General features: G+C 38.8%; 1 pseudogene; it reads right to left on the reverse strand.

Annotated features, from left to right (window-relative positions):
* Nucleotides 1–18,887: 18,887 nt before the first annotated feature.
* Nucleotides 18,888–19,602, reverse strand: LOC119532604 (annotated as a pseudogene).
* Nucleotides 19,603–22,168: the final 2,566 nt, after the last annotated feature.

Below are 22,168 nucleotides of genomic sequence, written 5' to 3' on the forward strand. Positions count from 1 at the left end.
TACATGACTATGGAATACACTAGGTTTTCCCGGGAGTCAATGAGGAAGCCCCCTGATTATTTATTAATAACAAAAAAGGATATAACTGGAACTCATGTCTTACAAAAATTTGGTAATTATACAAAATTATAAGATTAGGGGACTTCAGGATCAATTAGAATTGAATGAAGAATAATGGGAAGAAAATAACTGTCTAGGCAAGAAGAAAGGAAGGCCTAAAGCAAGGAATTTGGAGCAGAATGATGAGGGCATAAAAAAACACCTTTGAAGGAACAGGTTTGGAGAAGAAGCAAATACACTCAATTTAGATGTAAGGTAACTGCAGGTAAATGGAACCCTCAGATGGATAAGTTCATGGTAAGCTGCAGGAGAGACCTCGGAGGAGAAAAACAGACAGGGATTCATTATTAGGTAACAGGGGTGGCTGAAAATGGACTGAAGAGCACTGCCAAGGCAGCAGGTGTATTTCCAGAAGAAAAGAAGGTTGAGGTGAAAGGCTCAGGGTCAAGAGGAAGAGGAGGGATCCATGGGAATGGTACTGAGAAGAAAAAGGAGGGCCTTGTTCTAGTTTGCGAATGCTGCCAGAATGCAAAACACCAGAGATGGATTGGCTTTTATAAAAGGGAGTTTATTTGGTTACATAGTTACAGTCTTAAGGCCATAAAGTGTCCAAGGTAACACATCAGCATTCGGGTACCTTCACTGGAGGATGGCCAATGGTGTGGAAAACCTCTGTTAGCTGGAAAGGCATGTGGCTGGCGTCTGCTCCAAATTTCTGGTTTCTTCATGGCTTTCTCCCAGGACATTGCTCTCTAGGCTGCAGTTCCTCAAACATGTCACTCTTAGTTGCACTTGGGATTTTTGTCCTCTCTCAGCTTTTCTGGAGCAAGAGTCTGCTTTCAATGGCCATCTTCAAACTGTCTCTCATCTGCAGCTCCTGTGCTTTCTTCAAAGTGTCTCTCTTGGCTGTAGCTCCTCTTCAAAACATCACTCACAGCTGTGCTGAGTTCCCTCTGCCCATCAGCTCATTTATATGGCTCCACTGATCAAGGCCCACCCCAAATGGGTGGAGCAATACCTCCATGGAAATTATCCGATCAGAGTCATCACCCACAGCTGTGTGGGGCACATCCCAAAGAAACACTCAAAGAATTACAATCTAATCAACACTGATAGGTCTGTCCACACAAGATTACATCAAAGATAATGGCATTTGGGGGGACATAATACAATCAAACCAGCACAGGCCTGGAGGAAATGTAATATAGAATCTAGGGGAGGCAGAGTTTCAAGATGCAATGTGTGGTCAACAGGTTCCCATCTATGGAAAGGGATATTACCCGTCTTGCCTACTTCAATAGTTATGCTCATTTCCTTTGGAACTGCATAAAAAATGCTTTGTAAGCAATGACACATGATCAGTTTTCATCAATATGAGAAATGAAAAAGGCACTACTCTCTCCCCTACATGAGATCTGACACCCAGGAGAGTGAATCTACCTGGCAATGTAGAATATGACTCCCAGGGAGGAATCTAGACCCAGCATCCTGGGATGGAGAATATCTTGACCAAAAGGCAGATGTGAAAGGAAATGAAATAAGCTTCATTGGCAGAGAGATTCCAAATGGAGCCAAGAGGTCACTCTGGTGGGCACTCTTATGCACAATATAGACAACCCTTTTTAGGTTCTAATGAATTGGAATAGCTAGCAGTACATACCTGAAACTATCAAACTGCAACCCAGAACCCATGAATCTTGAAGCTGATTGTATAAAAATGTAGCTTATGAGGGGTAACAATGTGACTGGGAAAGCCATATGGCCCATACTCCCCTTTGTCTCATTTATGGATGGATGAGTAGAAAAATGGGGTAAGAAAAAAAAAAAAAAGGAGAACAAGCACCCAGTGTTCTTTTTTACTTTAATTGTTCTTTTTCACTTTAATTTTGATTCTTATTATTTTTGTGTGTGTTGTAATGAAAATGTCAAAAATTAATTTTGGTGATGAATGCACATCTATATCATGGTACTGTAAACAATTGAATGTATGCTTTGTTTTGTGTGACTGAATGGTATGTGACTATATCTCAATAAATATGAATAAAAAAATGAAACAGTATCTCGACTGTATTTTAATCAAGGTGTAAGTTTGTTCCTTTGGGCCATATCTTAGTTTTTCCTAGTGTAATTTGTAGCTTTTTTTTGTCTAGGCATCTGGTTTCCTTGGTTACCCCAATCAGATTTTCTCAGACCAGAATGGGTTCAGTTCTCAGAATGGGGCTATATTCAGTGTCAAATTTCCCTAAGGGTGTGTCTTAGAACATTGACAGACTTTCCTATGAGGTCTTTAGCTGCTGTGCTTTTCCTAACCGGTCCGTCAGCCTGTTGCTCCTGACTGGTGTAAGGAGGTGTGTCTCCTTTAATTTTCTGCTTAGGTTGTTTCTGTTCTGGCTGTTTTCCCCCAGGCACTGGGGTCTGAGTTCTGAAGGGGGGGCTGGCACTAGAGCTGGGTCCCACCTTCTTCTTCTTAGGGAGTATACACCCCTTAGGGAGCTATCTTCTGCATTTGAATTACTCCTTTGTCACTCTGATTCTGTTAACTCCACCCCTGTCTGGGTCAGAGAGCTGCAAACTGAAAATTGCTGAGGCTTTCTCCACTGAGCCACTCAGGTTGAGAGAGAGAAAAAGGGAAAGAAAGCCCTCTTTCAGAACCAGTCCATGGCCCCACAGTTTTGCCTGTCAGTCAGAGAGAGCACCTGGTCTTCTGGGCTCTCTTTCCTGGGGTACAGGTGTTTTCTGGCTCTCTAAGGTCAGTCATCTTTAAGAGCCTTTGTATTTTTCCTTCTTTTTCTTTTGATTAATTTTTTTTCCATCAACCCCACCTCCTCTCCACTAGGATCGATCTCAGGGTACTTTGCTGCTTGTTAGGGATTTGTCTTTGTAGCTTGTTCTCAGCTGTCCACATTTGTTAATTAAAACCCCAGTTGGAGCTAGGCTAGCTATATTTCTTGCTCCAGGAATGCCGCTTTCTCCCACAGCAAGATCTTGCAGCTCAGCCTGCCATGGGGGGAGAGGACTCCCAGCATGGCAAGGTTCCTCAGGTTTTACTTACAAATTTTATGCTGCGGTTTCAGCCATTCCACCCAATCCAGGCTGCTGTGTGATGTGTGGACAGTGATGGCTGTTCCCCAGCAGTTTTTTACTAGTTGTTTCTGGTTTTATTAGTTTCTCCAGGGGACTAACTAAATTCCACACCTCTCTATGCTGTCATCTTGCCCCTCTCTATCCCATAGGTTTTGATATGTTGTGTTCTCGTTTTCATTTGTCTCTAGATATTTACCTATTTCTCTTGCAATTTCTTCTTTGATTCACTGGTTGTTTAGGAGTGTGTTGTTTAACCTCCATATATTTCTGAAAGATCTGGTTCTTTGGTGGTTGTTGATTTCTAGTTGCATTCCATTATGGCCAGAGAATATGCTTTGAATAATTTCAATCTTCTAAAATTTATTAAGACTTGTTTTGTGCTCCAGCCTATGATCTCTCCTGGAGAACATTCCATAGGTGCTAGAGAATGTATATTCTGGTATTTTGGGATGTACAATCTATATATTTCTATTAATTCTAATTAATTTGTCATATTGTTTATGTTCTCAATTTCCTTATTGGTCCTCTAAGTTGTTCTATCTATAGAAGAGTGTGGTGTATTGAAGTTTTCCACTACTATTGTAGACTTTTCTACTACTCCCTTCAGTTTAGTCAATGTTTGTCTCATGTCCTTTGGAGTTCCTTGATTGGGTGCATAAACATTTATGATTGTTATTTCTTCTTGGTCAGTTGTTCCTTTTATTAATATATAGAGTCCTTCTTTGTCTTTTATGACATCTCTGCATTTGAAATCTATTTTGTCTGATATTAGTATAGCTATCCCTGGTTTCTTCTGGTTGCAGTTGTGTAGAATATTTTTTTCTATTCTTCACTTTCAGTCTCTTTGTGTTGCAGGGTCCAAGAGGAGTCTCTTGTAAACAGAATATCAATGGGTCATGTTTTTTAATCCATTCTACCAGTCTGTATCTTTCAATTGGAAAGTTTAATCCATTTTCATTCAAAGTTATTACTGTGAAGGGATTTCTTGAACCAGCCATCTTATCCTTTGATTTTTGGTTGTCAGATCTATTTTTCCCTGCTCTCTCTCTCACTCTCTCTCTTTTTAAGTTATCCTTACTAATACTCTTCAGTTCTGTGCTCTTCTCCAGACTTCTCTCTCCTTTGCTTTTTCCCTCAGCCAGTGGAGCTCCCTTTAGTATTTCATTAGTAAGTCTCTTATTAACAAATTCTCTCAGCATTTGTTTGTCTGTGAAAATTTTAACTCTCCCTCAATTTCAAAGGAGAGCTTTGCTGGATAAGAAATTCTTCACTGGCACTTTTTCTCCTTCAGAATCTTAAATATGTCACACCACTGCCTTCTGTCCTCCATGGTGCCTGCTGAGTAGTCAGTACTTAGCCTTATGTGGTTTCTCTTATATGTGGTGAATTGCTTCCTTCTTGCTGCTTTCAGACTTTCTCCTCTTCAGCAATATGTGTCTTGGAGTGGGTTTATTTGGATTTATTCTGTTTGGAGTTTTTTGGGCATCTCTGATTTGCATATTTATGTTATTTAGAAGGGATGGAAGTTTTCACCAATTATGTCTTGAAACACTCTTCCTAGCCCTTTATCTTCTCCTCTCCTTCTTGGTCACACATGATTCTTAATATTTGTGCACTTCAGGTTATCCATCATTTTCCCGAGATCCATTTGAAATGTTTTATTTCACCATTTGTTTTTTTATGCATTTACATTCAATTGCCCTGTACTTAAGTTCACCTATTCTTTCTTCTGCCTCTACAAATCTGCTGTTCTGTGTCTCTAGTATGTTTTTTATTTGATCAACAGTGTCTTTTGTTTCCATAAGATCTGGGTAGTTTTTAATTTACTTTTTCAAATTCTTCTTTATGCTCTTCTAGTGTCTTCTTGATGTCCTTTATGCCTTTAGCCATCTCATTGAATTTGTTTTGAAGATTTGTGTGTACGTCTTTAATTAATTTCTCCAATTTTCTGTCTCTTCTGGCTTTTTAATTTGTTTGGCTTGTCCATATCTTTTAGATTCTTCAAGTACTTTATGATTTTATGTTGGCTTTTGGATATTTTGCCTTTGTTGATAAGGTTAGTTTGGGAAATGCAAGATTACTTGAGCATTTTTATATAATTTGGCAGAGTTACAGCTTGCTGGAGTGCAATTTCCCTATACTACCAGCAGGAGGTGCTCTTGAGCTACCTTTTACTTTCAAGCCAGCCTTCTCTGAATTTCTTCTGTGTCCTGGGCAGGGTCCAAACCAGGTGGGGATCCAATCAGTGCACCAATTCTTCATGTGCACTGGGAACTGCCTGCCCTGAGGTTGCAATGTGGGCCCTGTGCAGTTCAGCAGAAAGTCAGCTCAAGGGCACCCTACAGCTCCAACTTGCCTCACTCCCTGCTTGCTGTACACCTGTGAGCCTCTAGGGTGTGAACGGCACCCTCTCCTCTCCCCACTTCTTGCTGGTGCACAATCCTGACTTCCATGGGGGAAAGTAAATCCTGCCTCCTGGGTTCCCTCATGGGAGTTCCTGACCATATGGCTGTGGAGGATCACCTCCCAGTTCAATGCCAAGGTGAGTGCACAAGAGTGGAGAGCCACTACTTGCTCCTTTGCCCACCAGCTGTCTTGCTGCTGCCAGCCCTGGGAGGCATTCTTGTCCAAACCAACTCATTCCATCCCTTGTAGTGCAGTTTCTCCACATTTCTGTCCACATCCCCACCATGTACTGTAAGGGTCCCTCTGTGGCCAGTCATACCCTGAAACTGTGGTCCCAGGCATCCTCCAGCCCCTCTCTAGTTTCTTTCTGAGGAAAAGCCTGCTCTGCCATACCCACTCCATCTTCTGTTTCTACTTTTAAAATTTATTTGGAACTTCTGGTCTGGATAAAATGGTATAGACTTGTCTCTCTTTGGTCCTTCCTAGTAATACATCTATGTATGGATTAGGATTAAGGTTAATTCCATTTTGCATGTGAATTTCCAGTTCTGGACATTTTCTCTATGGTATTTCCTTGCACCCTTTCATTTATTCCTTCTTGCAACTCTACCTTTTTTTTTTTTTTTTTTTTTTTACAAAATTCCATGTTTATCTCATTCTTTCAGAGGATCTTTTATTTTCTCCCCATCTTCATCTCATTTTTTCATCCTCTTAATAGTCTTTTTAATGCAATTTTATTGAGATATAATCACATAACATACAATCATTCAAAGTGTACAATCAGTTGTTCACTGTCATCATGTAATTGTGCTTTCATTACTACAATCAAACTTTGAACATTTTCATTACTCCAAAAAGTAAAATAAAAATTAAAATAAAAAAGAACATCCAAAACACCCCATTTTCTTCTTCCCCCATGGTTCATTTACTTTTTTAATACAGTTTAATTGAGATATATTCACACACCCTACAGTCATCCACAGTGTACAATTATTCACAGCACCATCATACAGTTGTGCATTCATCACCAGAATCAATTTTTGAAACTTTTCCTTACTCCAAAATAAAAATAAAAGCAAAAAAGAGCCCCTCTTTCCATCCCCTCCATCCCACCCTGTTCTTCATCTAATTTTTATCCCCATTTTTCCTCTCATCTGTCCATACACTGGATAAGGGGAGTGTGAGCCACAAAGTTTTCACAGTCACAGTCACCACTGTGCAATCTTCATAGTTATACAATTGTCTTCAAGAATCAAGGTCACTGGCTTGCAGTTTGGCAGCTTCAGGTATTTCCCTCTAGCCATTCCAACACACTAAAGACTAAAAGGTGATATCTATACAGTGCAGAAGAATACCCTCCAGAGTGACCTCTCAACTCCATTTGAAATATCTCAGCCACTAGAACCTTATTTTATTTCATCTCTCCTCCCCCTTTTGTTCAAGAAGTTGCTCTCAATCACACAGTACTGGATCCAGGCTCATCTCCAGTCATTTCAGAGGATTTTTTTTTTTTTTTTTTTTTAGTATTCCAACTTCTTCTCTTTCCTCTAAATGCATTTTTGTAACCAAACTACATGCACAATTTGGCATTCTTTTGTTTAATTTTATAATAGGCATTTTTCTAATTTATTACAAACTCTTTGTAAATGCACCAATTATATTGCTGAGAGCCTAACATTTATTAGCAGATGCTTAATATTGTTTGAATAAACATTCAAGCAAATTATACATCAAAAGCAGGTCAAAACTGCTTACATACTTTACAAAGAAGGGCTCAACAAACACAAAGTGTCTATTTTTCAGAAACAAACCTCACTTCAGGGTGAAAGATATGTTGGCATCTGAACAAGCCCAGAATCATTACCAGGCAAAAATGCTGGTCAAAGTCATCTGGAAGACAGAGGATCTTTTTTAAATGGTTACAGTTTTTTTTTTTTTTTTTTTTTTTTTTTACTATGAAAACAAACAAACAAAAAAAACAGATACTTTTTCCTTCTCTGGCAACTTTCACTAAGACAGTCAAAGATGTAACTATCAAAGGAACTACCAAAGGAACAAGAGGAAAGCCAAATACAATCCTTAGAGGAATAAGTTTACCATAATGAAAGATAACATTAATTTAGTGCTTCTGCTGTACCAAGTGTTTTGCTAATAATACGTTGTATGCATTGTCTTATTTAATCTTCACAACCACCAGTAACCTTTGTGGTTATGGACCTCATTTTTTAAAAACTTTTTATTGTGGTAACAAATATAAAACTCAAAATTTATCATTTTGACTACATTCAACTATACAATTCAGTAGTATTAACTACATTCACAGTATTGTGTTACCAACATTGATATCCATTATCCCTAGTTTTTATCACCTCAACAGAAATTATTCACCCATTAAACTATAACCCTCTCTTCCCTCCCCATACCCCTTCCCCTAATAACTTATCAACTACTGTCTGTCTCTATGAAGTTTGCTTCCTCTAGGTGTTTTGGGTAAGCAAGATCATACAATGTCTGTCTTTTTGTGTCTGACTTATTTCACTAAACATAATGTCTTCAAGGTTCATCCATGTTGTAGTATGCATCAGAACTTCATTCCTTTTTTATTGCTGAATAATATTCAATTGAAGGTATATACCACATATTCTCTATCCAATATTGTTTGGACATTTGGGTTGCATCCACCTTTTGGCTATTGTGAATAATTCTGCTATGAATCTTGGTGTACAAATATCTGTTCAAGACCCTGCTGTCAGTTCTTTTCGGTATACATCAAGAAGTGTAATTCTATTTTCAATTTTCACCAAACTGACTTCCAGAGTGGCTGCACCATTCTACAGTGCCACCAGCAATGTATGAGTTCCAATTTGTCCACATCCTTGTCAACACTTGTTGTTTTCTTCCTTTTTAATAATACTCATCCTAGTGGATATGAAGTGGTGTCTCACTGTGGTTTTTCATTTCTCTGGTGACCAATGATATTGAGAGCATCTTTTCATGTACTTACTGGTCAATTGTATATCTTCTTTACAGAAATGTCTATTCAAATCCTTCAGTCATTTTTAATTGGGTTATTTCTCTTTTTGTTGTTGAGTTGTAGCAGTTCTTTATATATTCTGGGTATTAAATCCTGATGAGTTATATTGTTTGAAATTTTCTTCCATTCTGTAGGTTGTCTTTTCACTTTCTTAATAGTGTCTTTGATGTACAAGTTTTAATTTTGATGAAGTTCATTTTATCTATTTTTTCTTTTGTTTCTCATGATTTTGGTGTCATATCTAAAGAAACCACAAACAAATCTCAAGTTGTGAAGGTTCCTCCCTGTATTTTCTTCTAAGAATGTTATGATTTTAGCTCTTAAGGTTAGGTTCTTGATCCATTTAGAGTTAATTTTTTATATGGTGTGAGGTAAGGGTACAGCTTCATTCTGTTGCAAGTAGATATTTTTCCCAGCACCTTTCATTGAAGATATTGTTCTTTCCCCAGTTAATGTTCTTGGCACCCTTGTCAAAATCATTTGCCCATAAATATGTGGATTTATTTCTGAACTTTCATTTATACTTTGTGGGTTTATATAGCTATCCTTATGGCAGCACCACACTGATTATTGTGGCTTTGTAGTAGGTTTTGAAATTAGGAAGTGTGAAACCTCTAACTTTATTTTTGCTTTTCAATATTGATTTGGCTATTTAGGACTCCTTGCTACTCCATATGAATTTAAGAATTGGCTCTTCCATTTCTGCAAAAAAGGCTGTGAGATTCTGATAGGGATTGCATTGACTCTGTGTATAGTTTTGGGTAGTATTGAGATCTCATTAATAAGTCTTCCTATCATGAACATGGGATGTCTTGACATTTATTTAAGTTTTCTTTTCTTTCAGCAGTGTTCTGTAGTTTTCAGTGTACTAATCCTTCATCTTGGTTAAATTCATTTGTAAGTATTTTATTCTTTTAGAAGATATTTTGGAACATTCATTGATGGTATATAGAAACACAGATGATTTTTGCATGTTAATCTTGTAGCCTGCAACTTTACTGAATTTGTTTGCCAGTTCTAGTAGTTTTCTTGGATTTTTTGGATTTTCTATATAAAGGATCATGTCATCTGTGAATAGAGATAGTTTTACCTCCTCCTATCAATTTGGAAGTCTTTTTTTTTTTTTTTTCTATTTTTCTTGAATAAGTAATTGCTCTGGCAAGAACTTCCCATACAATGTTGAATAGCAGTGGTGACAGTGGGCATCTTTGTCTTGTTCCAGACTTCAGGGGAAGGCTTTCAGTCTTTAACCATTGAGTGTGATGTTACCTGTGGGCTTTTTATATATCATGTTAAGGAAATTATCTTTTATTCCTAATTTTCTGAGTATTTTATCATGAAAGAATATTAGATTTTGTCAAATGCCTTTTCTGCATCAGTAGAGATGATCATGTGATTTTTCCCCTTCTTTCTGTTAATGTGGTGTATTACATTGATTGATTTTCCTATGTTGAATCATCCTTGCATTCCTGGGATAAATTTCACTTGATCATGGTGTGTAATTCTTTTACTGTGTTATTGGATTCTATTGCATCTATTTTCATAAGGGAAATTGCTCTGTAATTTTCTTTTCTTGTGGTATCTTTATCTGACTTTAATATTAACATAATGTTGGCTTCAGAGAATGAGTTAGGAAGAGATCCCCCTCTTCAAATTTTTGAAAGAGTTGGAGAAGGATTTGGCATAAATTCTTCTTTGAATGTTTGGTAGAACTCACCAGTGATGCTGACGTGACCTGGACTTTTCTTTGTTGGAAGGTTTTTGATTACTGATTCCATCTCTTTACTTGTTACAGGTCTTTGAGATCTTCTATTTCTACTTGATTCAGTTTAGATAAGTTTTCTAGGAACTTATCCATTTCCTCTAGATTATCTAATTTATTGGCATATATTTTTTCATAGTATTCTTTTATAATCCTTTTAATTTCTCCTAGATCAGTAGTAAGGTCCCCCCTTTCATTTATAATTTTAGTTACTTGCATCCTCTTTCTTTTTTTCTTTGTCAGTCTAGCAAAAAGTTTGTCAATGTTATTTATCTTTTCAAAGAACCAACTTTTGGTTTCTTTGATACTCTAAATTCTTTTTCTATTCTCTATTTCATATATCTTTGCTCTAATCTTTATTATTTCTTTTCTCCTACTTCTTTTAGGTTTAGTTTTCTCTTCTTTTTCTAGTTCCTGCAGATATGATATTAGGTTATGTTTTGATATCTTTATTTTTTTAGTGGAGGTATTCATAGCTATAAATTTCCCTCTGGCATTGCCTCTGCTGCATCCCTTAAGTTTTGGCATGTTGTGTTTTCCTTTTCATTTGCCTCAAGATATTTCCCAATTTACCTTTGTTTTCTTCTTTAACTCATTTTTAAGATTGTGTTGTTTAATTCCACATATTTATGAATTTTTCAGTTTTCTCATGACATTGATTTCTAGTTGCACTCCATTATGATCAAGGACGTTGTTTTATATAATTTAAATGTTTTTACATTTATTGAGACTTGTTTTGTGGCCTAATAGATGGTCTCTCCTGGAGAATGACCCATGAGCACTCAAGTAGAATGTGTATTCTGCTGTTGTTGTGTGTAATGTTCTGTATGTTTGTTTAATCTAGTTCATTTATAGGATCATTAAAATACTTTCTTTCCTTATTGATCTTCTGTATAGATGTTTATAGATTAATTATAGATTAATGAACATGATGTATTGAAGTCTCCAACTATTATTTTAGAAATATCTGTTTCTTCCTTCAGTTTTGTCATTATTTGCCTCATGTAATTTGGGACTTTGTGATTAGGTGCATGTATGTTTATAATTGTTATTTTCTTAGTGATACTTTTATTGGTATATAGTGTCCTTCTTAGTCTCCTGTAACAGTTTTTTACTTAAAATCTATTTTGTCCAATATTAGTATTACCATTCCAGCTCTCTTTTGGTTACTATTTGCTTGAAATTTTCCCCCAACCTTTCATTTTCAACTTAATTGTGTCATTGGGTCTAAGTTGACTTTCTTGTAAATAACATAGTTGGATCATGCTTTTCTATACATTCTGACAATCTTTGTCTTTTGATTGGAAAGTTTAATCCATTAATAATCAAAGTAATTATTGATAAGGCAGGACTTACTCCAGCAATTTTGTCCTTTGTTTCCTGTACATCTTATTTATATCTTTTTTTGCCCATTTGCCTTCATTGCAGTCTTCTTTTGTGTAGAGTTTATCTTTTACAGCAGCATATGATTCCCTTCTCATTTCTGTTTCTGTATATTCTTTAACTACTTTATTTGTTATTACCATGGGGTATTTAACAACTGAAATCTATATCCAACTGGTCTGAAATGATACCAACTGTTCTGATAAGGCAAGGGGCTATGTAATAAGACAAACTTCCAGCAAACTGCGAGGGGTGTGGCAGGCCAAAGAATGATTCAGAAAAGTCCAGCTTGGCAAGTAAGATGGAGCCTTTATAGGGGGCTTATATAGGGTCCTCAGCCTCAGCGGTGGGAGAAGAGACAGCAATTCCTTGCTATGATGGTCCACCCTGACCAGAGGAGAAGTCAGGGTTTTATAGTGGGAGTGGATAAGGAAGGCATGGAGCCAAGATAATACATGTGTGTAACTGCTGACAAAGCTGTTTCTTTTTTTTTTTTTCCTTCAATTCAGCTTCATTGAGGTATACTCACACACCAGACAAACATCCATGGTGCATAACCAACCATCCACAGCACCATCATACAGTCATGCACCCATCACTGCAATTAGCCCCTGAACATTTTCCTTACACCAGAAAGAACAAAAACAAGAATAAAAAATAAAATTAAAAAGCACCCAAATCATTCCACCCCCCCATCCCACTCCATCATCCATCCAGTTCTCATCCCCAACCCTCTACCCATCCATCCACACACTGGACAAAGGGAGTGCAAGCCACAAGACCTCCACAACCACACTGTCACATTGTGCAAGTTACATAGCCACACAGTCACCCTCAAGAATCAAGGCCACTGGGCCTGAGTTTGACAGCCCCAGGCACTTCCCTCTAGCCACTCCAACACACCAAAACCCAAAAAGGGACATCTGCACAGTGTATAAGAATGCCCCCCCCAGAGTGACCTCCTGGCCCCAGCTGAAATCTCCCAGCCACCAAAACTCCACCTTGCTCCACTTTGCTTTCCCCCCATGGCGAAGAAACCCTCCCAATTCCACAATGCCAGGTCCAGGCCCATCCATGGGAGCCATATCCTACACCGTCAGGGAGATTCACACCCATGGGAGTCAGGCCCTACACAGGGGGAAATGTAGCAAACCTATCCACTAAGCTGGCCCAGCCAGAGAGAGAGGGCCACATCCAAGCAACAAAGAGGTCCCCCAAGGGGAGACTCCCAGGCACAACCACAAGCAGGCCCAGCTCTGCCTGCAACAACAAGCCCCACAAGGGAAGCCCCAAGATCAAGGACTTGGCACACCAAACCATCAGTTCTCAACGTTTGCAAGAATACCAGCAACAACCCAGGTGGGGATGCCCAACACCTCTACACCCCACTGCAGCCCCTCAAGGGGCCCCCCCACAAACATACCTTTACCCTCTTCCCAAACCACCCTGGGATGCATTGCCACCCTACACCAACTTGCACAAACCTACCAGATCTCACCTCCCAAAGTTCCATGCAATTATGGTGCCTGAACAAACTGACCACACAAGTCAAACCATTCAGTGTGCTGTAGAAGACATACATCCTGCACCAAATAAACATCTCTTCCCTTGGTCCTACCACAAAAATCAAAGTTTCAAAACACAGTCAAAATCATCCTCCACATTCCCCCATCCGCCCACCTGACCTGCCCCAGTCCCAACCAGATCCACCCCATTCATGTCTCCAATTGAAGTCTGGACTCCCCCTCACCTCCTAAAACAGTTGCTGCCTGCAATAATACAACATTCATAGCTGCCAAACTTCAGCTCTGAGTTTCAGGCATCACACAGACACCCAAGTTCCAGAGACTGACCAGGCTATACACAAAAAGATCAGCATCTCAGAATCTGAGGATAACCATTACAATTCAGGAATAGATGTGATCACTACAAGAGCCTACAATCCAGGGCCTACCACAATGAGTGTTCCCCTGATAAGCCATGCTCCAAGATTCAACTCTCATAGTTCACACACTGTAGTTAGTCCAAATTGGTGGGGCATTACAATGTTTGTCTTGTTCCTGGCACACTCCACTCAAAACACTGTCCATACCCACCCACTTTGCCACATGCTCCATAGTCTCACTCCCTCTCACAGTCACTCAATATTCCATTGTATGCATACACCACAGTCCACCACTCTGCTCATCAGTAGATGCACCCCCAGGCCACCTCTACCCACCACAAATCATGAACACTGCCTCCACAAACACCATTGAGCAAACATCCACCCACACCCCACAATGAGGCTGCAGGACCCCACGGCACCCACAAACCCAGCCCCTGGCAGAACCACCACACTGTTCCCCAGACAAGCCACACCACTCTACCTCCCCCCTAACAGCAAATAGGTACATCCCTCTCTCCATGTTTTCTCCAGCAATTTTATCCATGTTTATATTTTTTCCTATGATTTTATAGAAATATATTCACATATCATACAATCATCCATAGTGCACAATCAGCTGTTCACAGCATCACCAGACAGCTGTGCATTAATCACTACAATCAGCACTTGAACATATTCATTACTACAAAAAAAGATTTTTGTTAAGAATCATAAAAATGATAAAAAAAAAAAAACCACACACAATGCAATATAATAATAAGGTCAGACAACACCACTGTTCTAGTTTGCTAATGCTGCCAGAATGCAAAACACCAGAAATGGATTGGCTTTTATAAAAGGGGGTTTATTTGGTTACAAAGTTACAGTCTTAAGGCCATAAAGTGTCCAAGGTAAGTCATCAACAATTGTGTACCTTCACTGGAGGATGGCCAATGGTGTCCAGAAAACCTCTGTTAGCTGGGAAGGCATGTGGCTGGTGTCTGCTCCAAGTTCTGGTTTCAAAATGGCTTTCTCCCAGGACATTCCTTTCTAGGCTGCAGTTCCTCAAAAATATCACTCTTAGTTGCACTTGGGGTATTTGTCCTCTCTTAGCTTCTCTGGAGCAAGAGTCTGCTTTCAACGGCCATCTTCAAAATGTCTTTCATCTGCATCTCCTGTGGTTTCTTCAAAGTGTCCCTCTTGGCTGTAGCTCCTCTTCAAATATATCACTCACAGCTGCACTGAGTTCCCTCTGCCCATCAGCTCATTTATATGGCCCCACTGATCAAGGCCCACCCTGAATGGGTGGGACCACGCCTCCATGGAGATACCTCATCAGAGTTATCACCTACAGTTGGTGGGGCACATCTCCATGGAAACACTCAAAGAATTTCAATCTAATTAACACTGATAGGTCTGCCCACAGAAGATTACATCAAAGATAATGGCCTTTTGGGGACATAATACATTCAAACCGGCACAACCACCACTACCAAGAATCCCACACCCCTCCCCGACAGCCCCCTCTCATACACATCCAGTTTTGGTATATTGCCTCTGCCACACCCAGTGGAAACACATCACAATCCTACCACCAACCACAGACTCCAGTTTGATTTGACTATACCTTTTCCCAAATAACATCCCTTTTTCAACACCCTACAAGGTTGACATTCATTTATTCTCCCACATGCAAAAACATCCCCATATTTGTACATTTACTTGTAATCATTGACCACTCTAGTTTTCACCAAGTTATACAGCCCCAGCCTCCATTGTCCATCCTTATCTCTGGCATCACATGCCTGTAGCCCTCCTCCCCCAGCTTTACTCACAGACATCTTTGCTCAGTGTACCCACAACACTGTGCCACCATCACACAGCTCTGCGCTATCCATTTCTGGATCCATACAATCAATCCTATTGAACACCCAATACTCCCTCAGCATCAAAGACCCAATCTCTACCCTCTTTCAATCTCCCAAAAACCCATATTCTCAGCTCTCAACTCCCAAAGCTCGCTGATCAATGCTAGTCCACACCAGTGAGACCACAGAGCATCTGTCCTCCTATATCTGATCAGCTTTGCTCAACACAATGTCCTCAAGGTTCATCCACATTATTACATGTTATGTGACTTAGCTCTGTCTTACAAATGTGCAATATTCCCTTGTGTGTATATACCACAGTTTGTTTATCCACTTATCCATTGATGGACATTTTGGCTGTTTCCATCTTTTGGCAACTGTGAATAATGCTGCTATAAACATTGGTTTACAAATGTCTGTTCATATTTTAGCTTTTGGTTCCTCTGAGTATATACCTAGTAATGGAATTTCTGGATCATGTGGCAAATCTATACTTAGCTTCCTGAGGAACCACCACTGCCTTCCAGAGATGCTGTACCAATCTACATTCCTACCAACAGTGAATAAGTGTGCCTCTTTATTCATATCCTCTCCAGCACTTGTAATTTTCTGTTTTTTTTCTGGTAGGTATGAGATGATATCTCATTGTGGTTTTGATTTGCATTTCCCTAATAGCCAGTGAAGTTGAGCATTTTTTCCATATGTTTTTGAGACATTTGTATTTCCTCTTCACATAAGTGTCTGTCCATGTCTTTTGCCCATTTTTAATTGGCTTGTCTTTCTGTTGTTGAGTTGTAAGATCCCTTTATATATTCTGGATATTAAACCCTTATCTGATATGTGGTTTGCAAATATTGTCTCCCATTGTGTAGGCTGCCTTTTTAGTTTTCTGGCAAAGTCCTTTGAGGTGCAAAAGTGTTTAATTTTGAGGAGGTCCCATTTATCTATTTCTTCTTTGGTTACTCATGGTTTGGGTGTAAGGTCTAGGAAACCACCTCACATCACAAGACTTTTAAGATATTTCTCTACATTTTCTTCTAAGAGTTTTATGTGTCTTAGCATTAATGTTTAGGTCTTTGATCCATTTTGAGTTAATTTTTGTATAAGATGTGAGATAGGAGTCCTCTTTCATTCTTTTGGAAATGGATATCCAGTTCTCCAAACACTATTTTTTTATGGAAGAGGCTGCTCTATCCCAGTTGCTTTGGCTTGACTGCCTTATCGAAGATCAACTGTCCATAGATGAGGGGGTCTATTTCTGAACACTCAATTCAATTCCTTTGGTTGGTATATCTATCTTTATGCCAGTACCATGTTGTTTTGACCACTGTATCTTTGTAGTATGCTTTAAAATCAGGTAGTGTGAGACCTCCCACTTTGTTCCTCTTTCTCAAGATATTTTTGGCTATTTGGGGGACCTTGCCCTTCCAAATAAATTTGGTTATTGGTTTTTCTATTTCTGCAAAGTAAGTTGTTGGGATTTCAATTGGTATAGCATTGAATCTATAAATCAGTTTAGGTAGAATTGACATTTTAACTATATTTACTCTTCCAATCCATGAACATGGTATGTTCTTCCATTTTTTTAGGTCCTGTTTGATTTCTTTTAGCAGTTTCTTGTAGTTTTCTCTGTATAGGTCTTTTGTGGCCTTGGTTAAGTTTATTCGTAAATACTTGATTCTTTTGATTGCTATTGTAAATGGAATTTTTTTCTTGATTTCCTCCTCCTGTTGCACATTACTTGTGCATAGGAACACTACTGATTTTTGCATGTTGATCTTGTAGCCTGCCACTTTGCTGTATTCATTGGGTAGTTCTAGTAGCTTTGCTGTAGATTTTTCTGGATTTTCTCCATCTAGGATTATGTCATCTGCAAACAGTGAAAGTTTTACTTCTTCCTCTCCAATTTGGATGCCTTTTATTTCTTTCTCTTGCGTAATTGCTCTAGCTAGAACTTCCAGCACAATGTTGAATAACATTGGTGACAGTGGGCATCCCTGTCTTGTTCCTCATCTTAGAGGGAAAGCTTTCAGTCTTTCCACATTGAATATGATGTTAGCTGTGGCTTTTTCATATATTGCCTTTATCACATTGAGAAAATTCCCTTGTATTACTATCCTTTGATGTGTTTTCATCAAGAAAGGATGTTGAATTTCACCAAATGCATTTTCTGTGTCGATCAACATGATCATGTGGTTCTCCCACTTTGATTTATTGATGTGGTGTATCACATTAATTGATTTTCTTGTGTTTGACCAGCCTTGCGTACCTAGAATACATCCCACCTAGTTATGATGTATAATTCTTTTAATGTGGTGTTGGATTCAATTTGTGAGTATTTTGTTGAGGATTTTTCATCTATATTCATTAAAGAGATTGGTCTATAAATGTCTTGTTTCGTAGTATCTTTGTCTGACTTTGGTATTAGGGTGATGCCGGCTTCATAGAATGAGTTAGGTAGCTTTCCCTCCTTTTCAATTTTTTTGAAGAGTTTGAGCTGGATTGGTACTAATTCTTTCTTAATGCTTGGTAGAATTCACATGTGTAACCATCTGGTCTTCGGCTTTTCTTTTTTTTGAGCTTTTTGATGACCGACTCAATCTCTTTGTGATTGGTTGGTTGAGGTTGTCTGTTTCTTCTCAAGTCAGTGTTGGTTGTTCATGCTTTTCTAGGAAGTTGTCCATTTCATCTAAGCTGTCTGGTTTATTAGCATATAGTTGCTCATAGTACTTCTCATTATCTCATAAGGCTGGATTCTAAGTGAGTTTTTATTGGGAAGGGAAGTTGTCAATTTAGTAGCATATGAACAGTGAATAAGGGAACTTCCTGTTGTCACAGATATACATGACCTCCATACTATATGTTATATAGGAAGCATTTCAATTCATGACACCCCAGCACCCAAAAATGTCAAATGCTTTCCTATTCAATCTGGAATGGTGGATTCCCATTAAAAAGGAATGCATTAAGAGCATGGAAAAGTTGCTTATTGAAAGGAAATCCCTGAAGTAGAGTAAAGGAGAGAATTTAGAAATTAAGAAGTTATATAGAATATTCTTTAATTGTAATTAACTACATTTTCATATCTTCACAGTAATACAAAACAGTAACTTGCAGAACTGGTTCAGATTACTTAAATACCAGATGCACTTTAGTCCTCTACATAAGTGTTTGGAAGTTACTTATGTTCATATGAAATGAAGCTATTAATACTTTTCTACAGCAGTACTGCACACCAGAAGGCCAAGGCAAACACAAATCAAGGAAAGTCATTTTCCCAAAGCTGCAGTGTGAAAAGACTATAAACAGTTGATTCCATGCACATGAAGGGGTTTCTTTGCTACAGGAAATCCAAGTGGAATAAGGAATGGAGATGTGTAAAAAGGTTTCTTGAGGGGAAGGAGAATGACACCCTATATGCGTTTAGTTTTCTGCCCCTACTGCTGCACTGTATGATGTCCATAAATGTTAGGTTGTCTCTAAGCAACTGCATGATGAGGGTGCTGTGTTTGTATGAGTCTTCATTTCGTGTATCAAGTTCTGCAATGGCCCTCACCAAAAGCAGTTTTAGCCAGTGTACAGGCAAGCTCTGGATTATTAAGTATCACAAAGCAAAATACAGAACAGTTAAGAGCCAGCCCCAGGAGGACTGGGTGTGTGGGTTGCATCTCTTTCATGCTTATATCAAAAGCCTCTTGGTAAGCTTCTTGGGAATTATCTATAGTTTGTTTTCGATCATCACCTCATGCCACTTCAGCAAGTTACTGGAAGTAATCTCCCTTCATTTTCAGATAGAAGACCTTACTCTCTGGGTTAGTTGCACTGGCTATTTAAATACTTATCCAACAATTCCAGGACCGTGGTGCAGATGGATCTCAGTTCCAACTCCACCGTTTCCCAATAGTCCTTAATCAGCTGCAACTTCTTGTTGGAGGTGTTGGTTTTCTGCTCGATTTGCGAGGTGACCTTCCAGGTAGATCTGTGGCCCCTGACAATGTTCATGTAGGCCAGCAAGAGCAGGTTGCGCTCCTCTGTTGTACAGCTCAGCCCCCTGCTGTGTCACGGCCTGTATGCAGGTGGCCATGTCGTCGTAGCGCTCAGCCTGCTCCGCCAGCTTCGCCTTCTGGATCAGCTCTGTCTTCTCCGTAGCAGGAGTGCGGCAGACGGCTCATGGGGTTGGGGCGAGGGGCCGCAAACAGACAGTGGGCGAGGCATGAGGGCGGCGAGAAGCGACCCGGATCGGAAAGAGGCCTCCCGGACAGCGTTTTTTGGTCTCTGCGGCCGTGACGCGAGTCCCACTTGGATCCACTGCATGCTACTTCTTACTCTTAAATTTTATAAGCAATATTAACGTTCACTTTTTCCTGGGCGTGTCTGTTTCCTGTGCAAAAGCACGGTTTTTAAGCTACTGCCTCAGTTCTAAACCTCCTCCCACCTTTGTAGTCTTCTAAGCACTATTCCGGATGTGTCTCTAGAAACTGGCTCTCTTCTTGTTTGCTGTACCAACTGGGGCAGTAGAAGTAGAATGGAGGAATGGATGAGGGGAGAAGGAAGTTTGCATTCTTGTATGTTTCTACATTTAGTTTGGAAATCTCCTCAGCTAAATATTCCAGCTTGTCACTTTCAAATCTCACTACATCTGACATCCGGACTCAATTTTGTCAAGTTCTCTGCCATTTTAAAACAAGTGTCACCTTTCTTCTAGTTGGCAATGACACATTCATCATTTCTGTCCAAGGCCTCCTCAGAAGTACCTTTAGCATCCATATTTCTACCAAAGTCTCTTCAAAGCAATCTACGCCTTTTCTATCAAACACCTCACAATTTTTCGTGACTACTCATTACCCAATTACAAAGCCTTTTTGACATTTTTGGTATTTGCAATAGTAGCACCCCACTCTCCTGGTACCAAAACCTGTTTTAGTTTGCTAAGCTGCTCAAAACAGGTATCATGAAATGTGTTGTCTTTAACAATGGGAATTTATTAACTTACAAGCTTACAGTTTTGAGGCTGAGAAAAATGTCCGAATCAAGTCATCATCAAGGCAATGCTTTCTTCCTAAAGACCGGGTACCAGCGATCCTGTCATCCTCTGTCATATGGCAAGGTGTATGGTGGTGTCTGTTTGTCTCTGCCTTCTCTTCTGGGTTTTGTTGCTTTCAGCTTCTTGCTTTTGTGGTGTTTCTCTCCCTCTCACCCCCCCCCCATTCTTTTTGACTCTTATCTGTGCTCCCGAAATGCATCAAGGAAATCCTTTGCCTTCTAGCTTCTGGTTCCATTTGGTCAGTGGGTGGCAACAACAATAGATCTGAAGAATTGGAAGAGAATGAGGTTGGAATATTTATATTCCTAGTCTCCTTTCTGCCAGGTATAGGCTGTTTTGTTGTGTCTCTACCCTGAAGGCTACAACTGTGGATAGCAATCACTCTGGGTTCTAATAACTGCTCTCTCCTTGCTGCTCTCGGTCTACGGATGGTCATAGATCCCTGTTTTTACTTACTTACTTACTGCATTTACCCTGGTTGCTTATACTAAACTCTGCCCATACCTTTGTTAATAGTTCCCTTATTAAATTTCTCTCTTATTAAGTTACCAATTTGAATATGCCATCTATTTTTTGCTGGGATCCTGAGTGATAAAAATTGTAATTAACAGGAAAAAAAAATAGAATAGTTGTCAGTTGGATACACTTAGCAAGAAATAAGGAAAATAAAACTGAGGAAACTGGCTGAAATGTAAACATAAATGTGCCATGAGATAGAAGGGATAAAAGAAAATGTATGCCATTGTAGTAAGTGTGAAAGGAAACTAAAATGCTAGGAAATTTACAAGAACAAATAACTTAAAACCAAGTAATCCAGAGACTGGCAATAAAATGAGCAAAGAGATGATAGGGCAAATGCAAACAAAAAGAAAACAGGAGTGGCAATGTTAATGTCAGAAAGGATGAAGTATGATATCAGATAGGATAAACAATTAGAAATTTATAAGGAATTATGATAGTCGAAAGCCTGAATACAGAGAACTTGACAATTAAATATATAAAAGCACATACCTCATTGTAAAAGTAGTCTTTATTAAAATGCAATTATAATGGTATATTTCAATTTTCTTTTTCAGGATTAGACTAATTTATTAATAAACAACTAAGTAAAGATGTGTAGAAGTCTATTGATATACTAGACTTCAAGAACTTACTCACATAGAGAGTGTACATTTTTATATACCTCTAGAATATTTACTAACCAAATTATGCATTTGTCCACAAAGAATACTTCAGTAAAAGAAACAGAGCTCTTATAGATCAATCCTGATTATTATCAACAAATTATTTATAAAATGTCAGAAGGTACCCACAAATTTAACTTGGAATTTAAAAAACACACTTGTAGATAGCTCTTAGACCAAATTGGAAGTTAAAAGGGAAAATGCAAACTACCAGAAATAAATGAAAGGACAAAAGTTCATACTAAAATCTGTAAGTCACAAACAAACAGCAAAATCTGTCCTCAATGGAAAATTTATAGCTTTTAGTATCTTTATTATTAGAGAAGGAATATTAAAAGAACTTCATACTCATGTAAGAATTCAGAAAAAGAGCAAAACCAGTTAAAAGAAAGCAGGAAGAAGGCATTAATAAAGAAAGCTGAAAATAATTAAATGGAAAACAAAAAATAGTACAAAGAGTCAATAAACCAAGAGCC

Source organism: Choloepus didactylus, chromosome 4, assembly GCF_015220235.1.
Source record: "Choloepus didactylus isolate mChoDid1 chromosome 4, mChoDid1.pri, whole genome shotgun sequence".
Taxonomy (NCBI): Eukaryota; Metazoa; Chordata; class Mammalia; order Pilosa; family Megalonychidae; genus Choloepus; species Choloepus didactylus.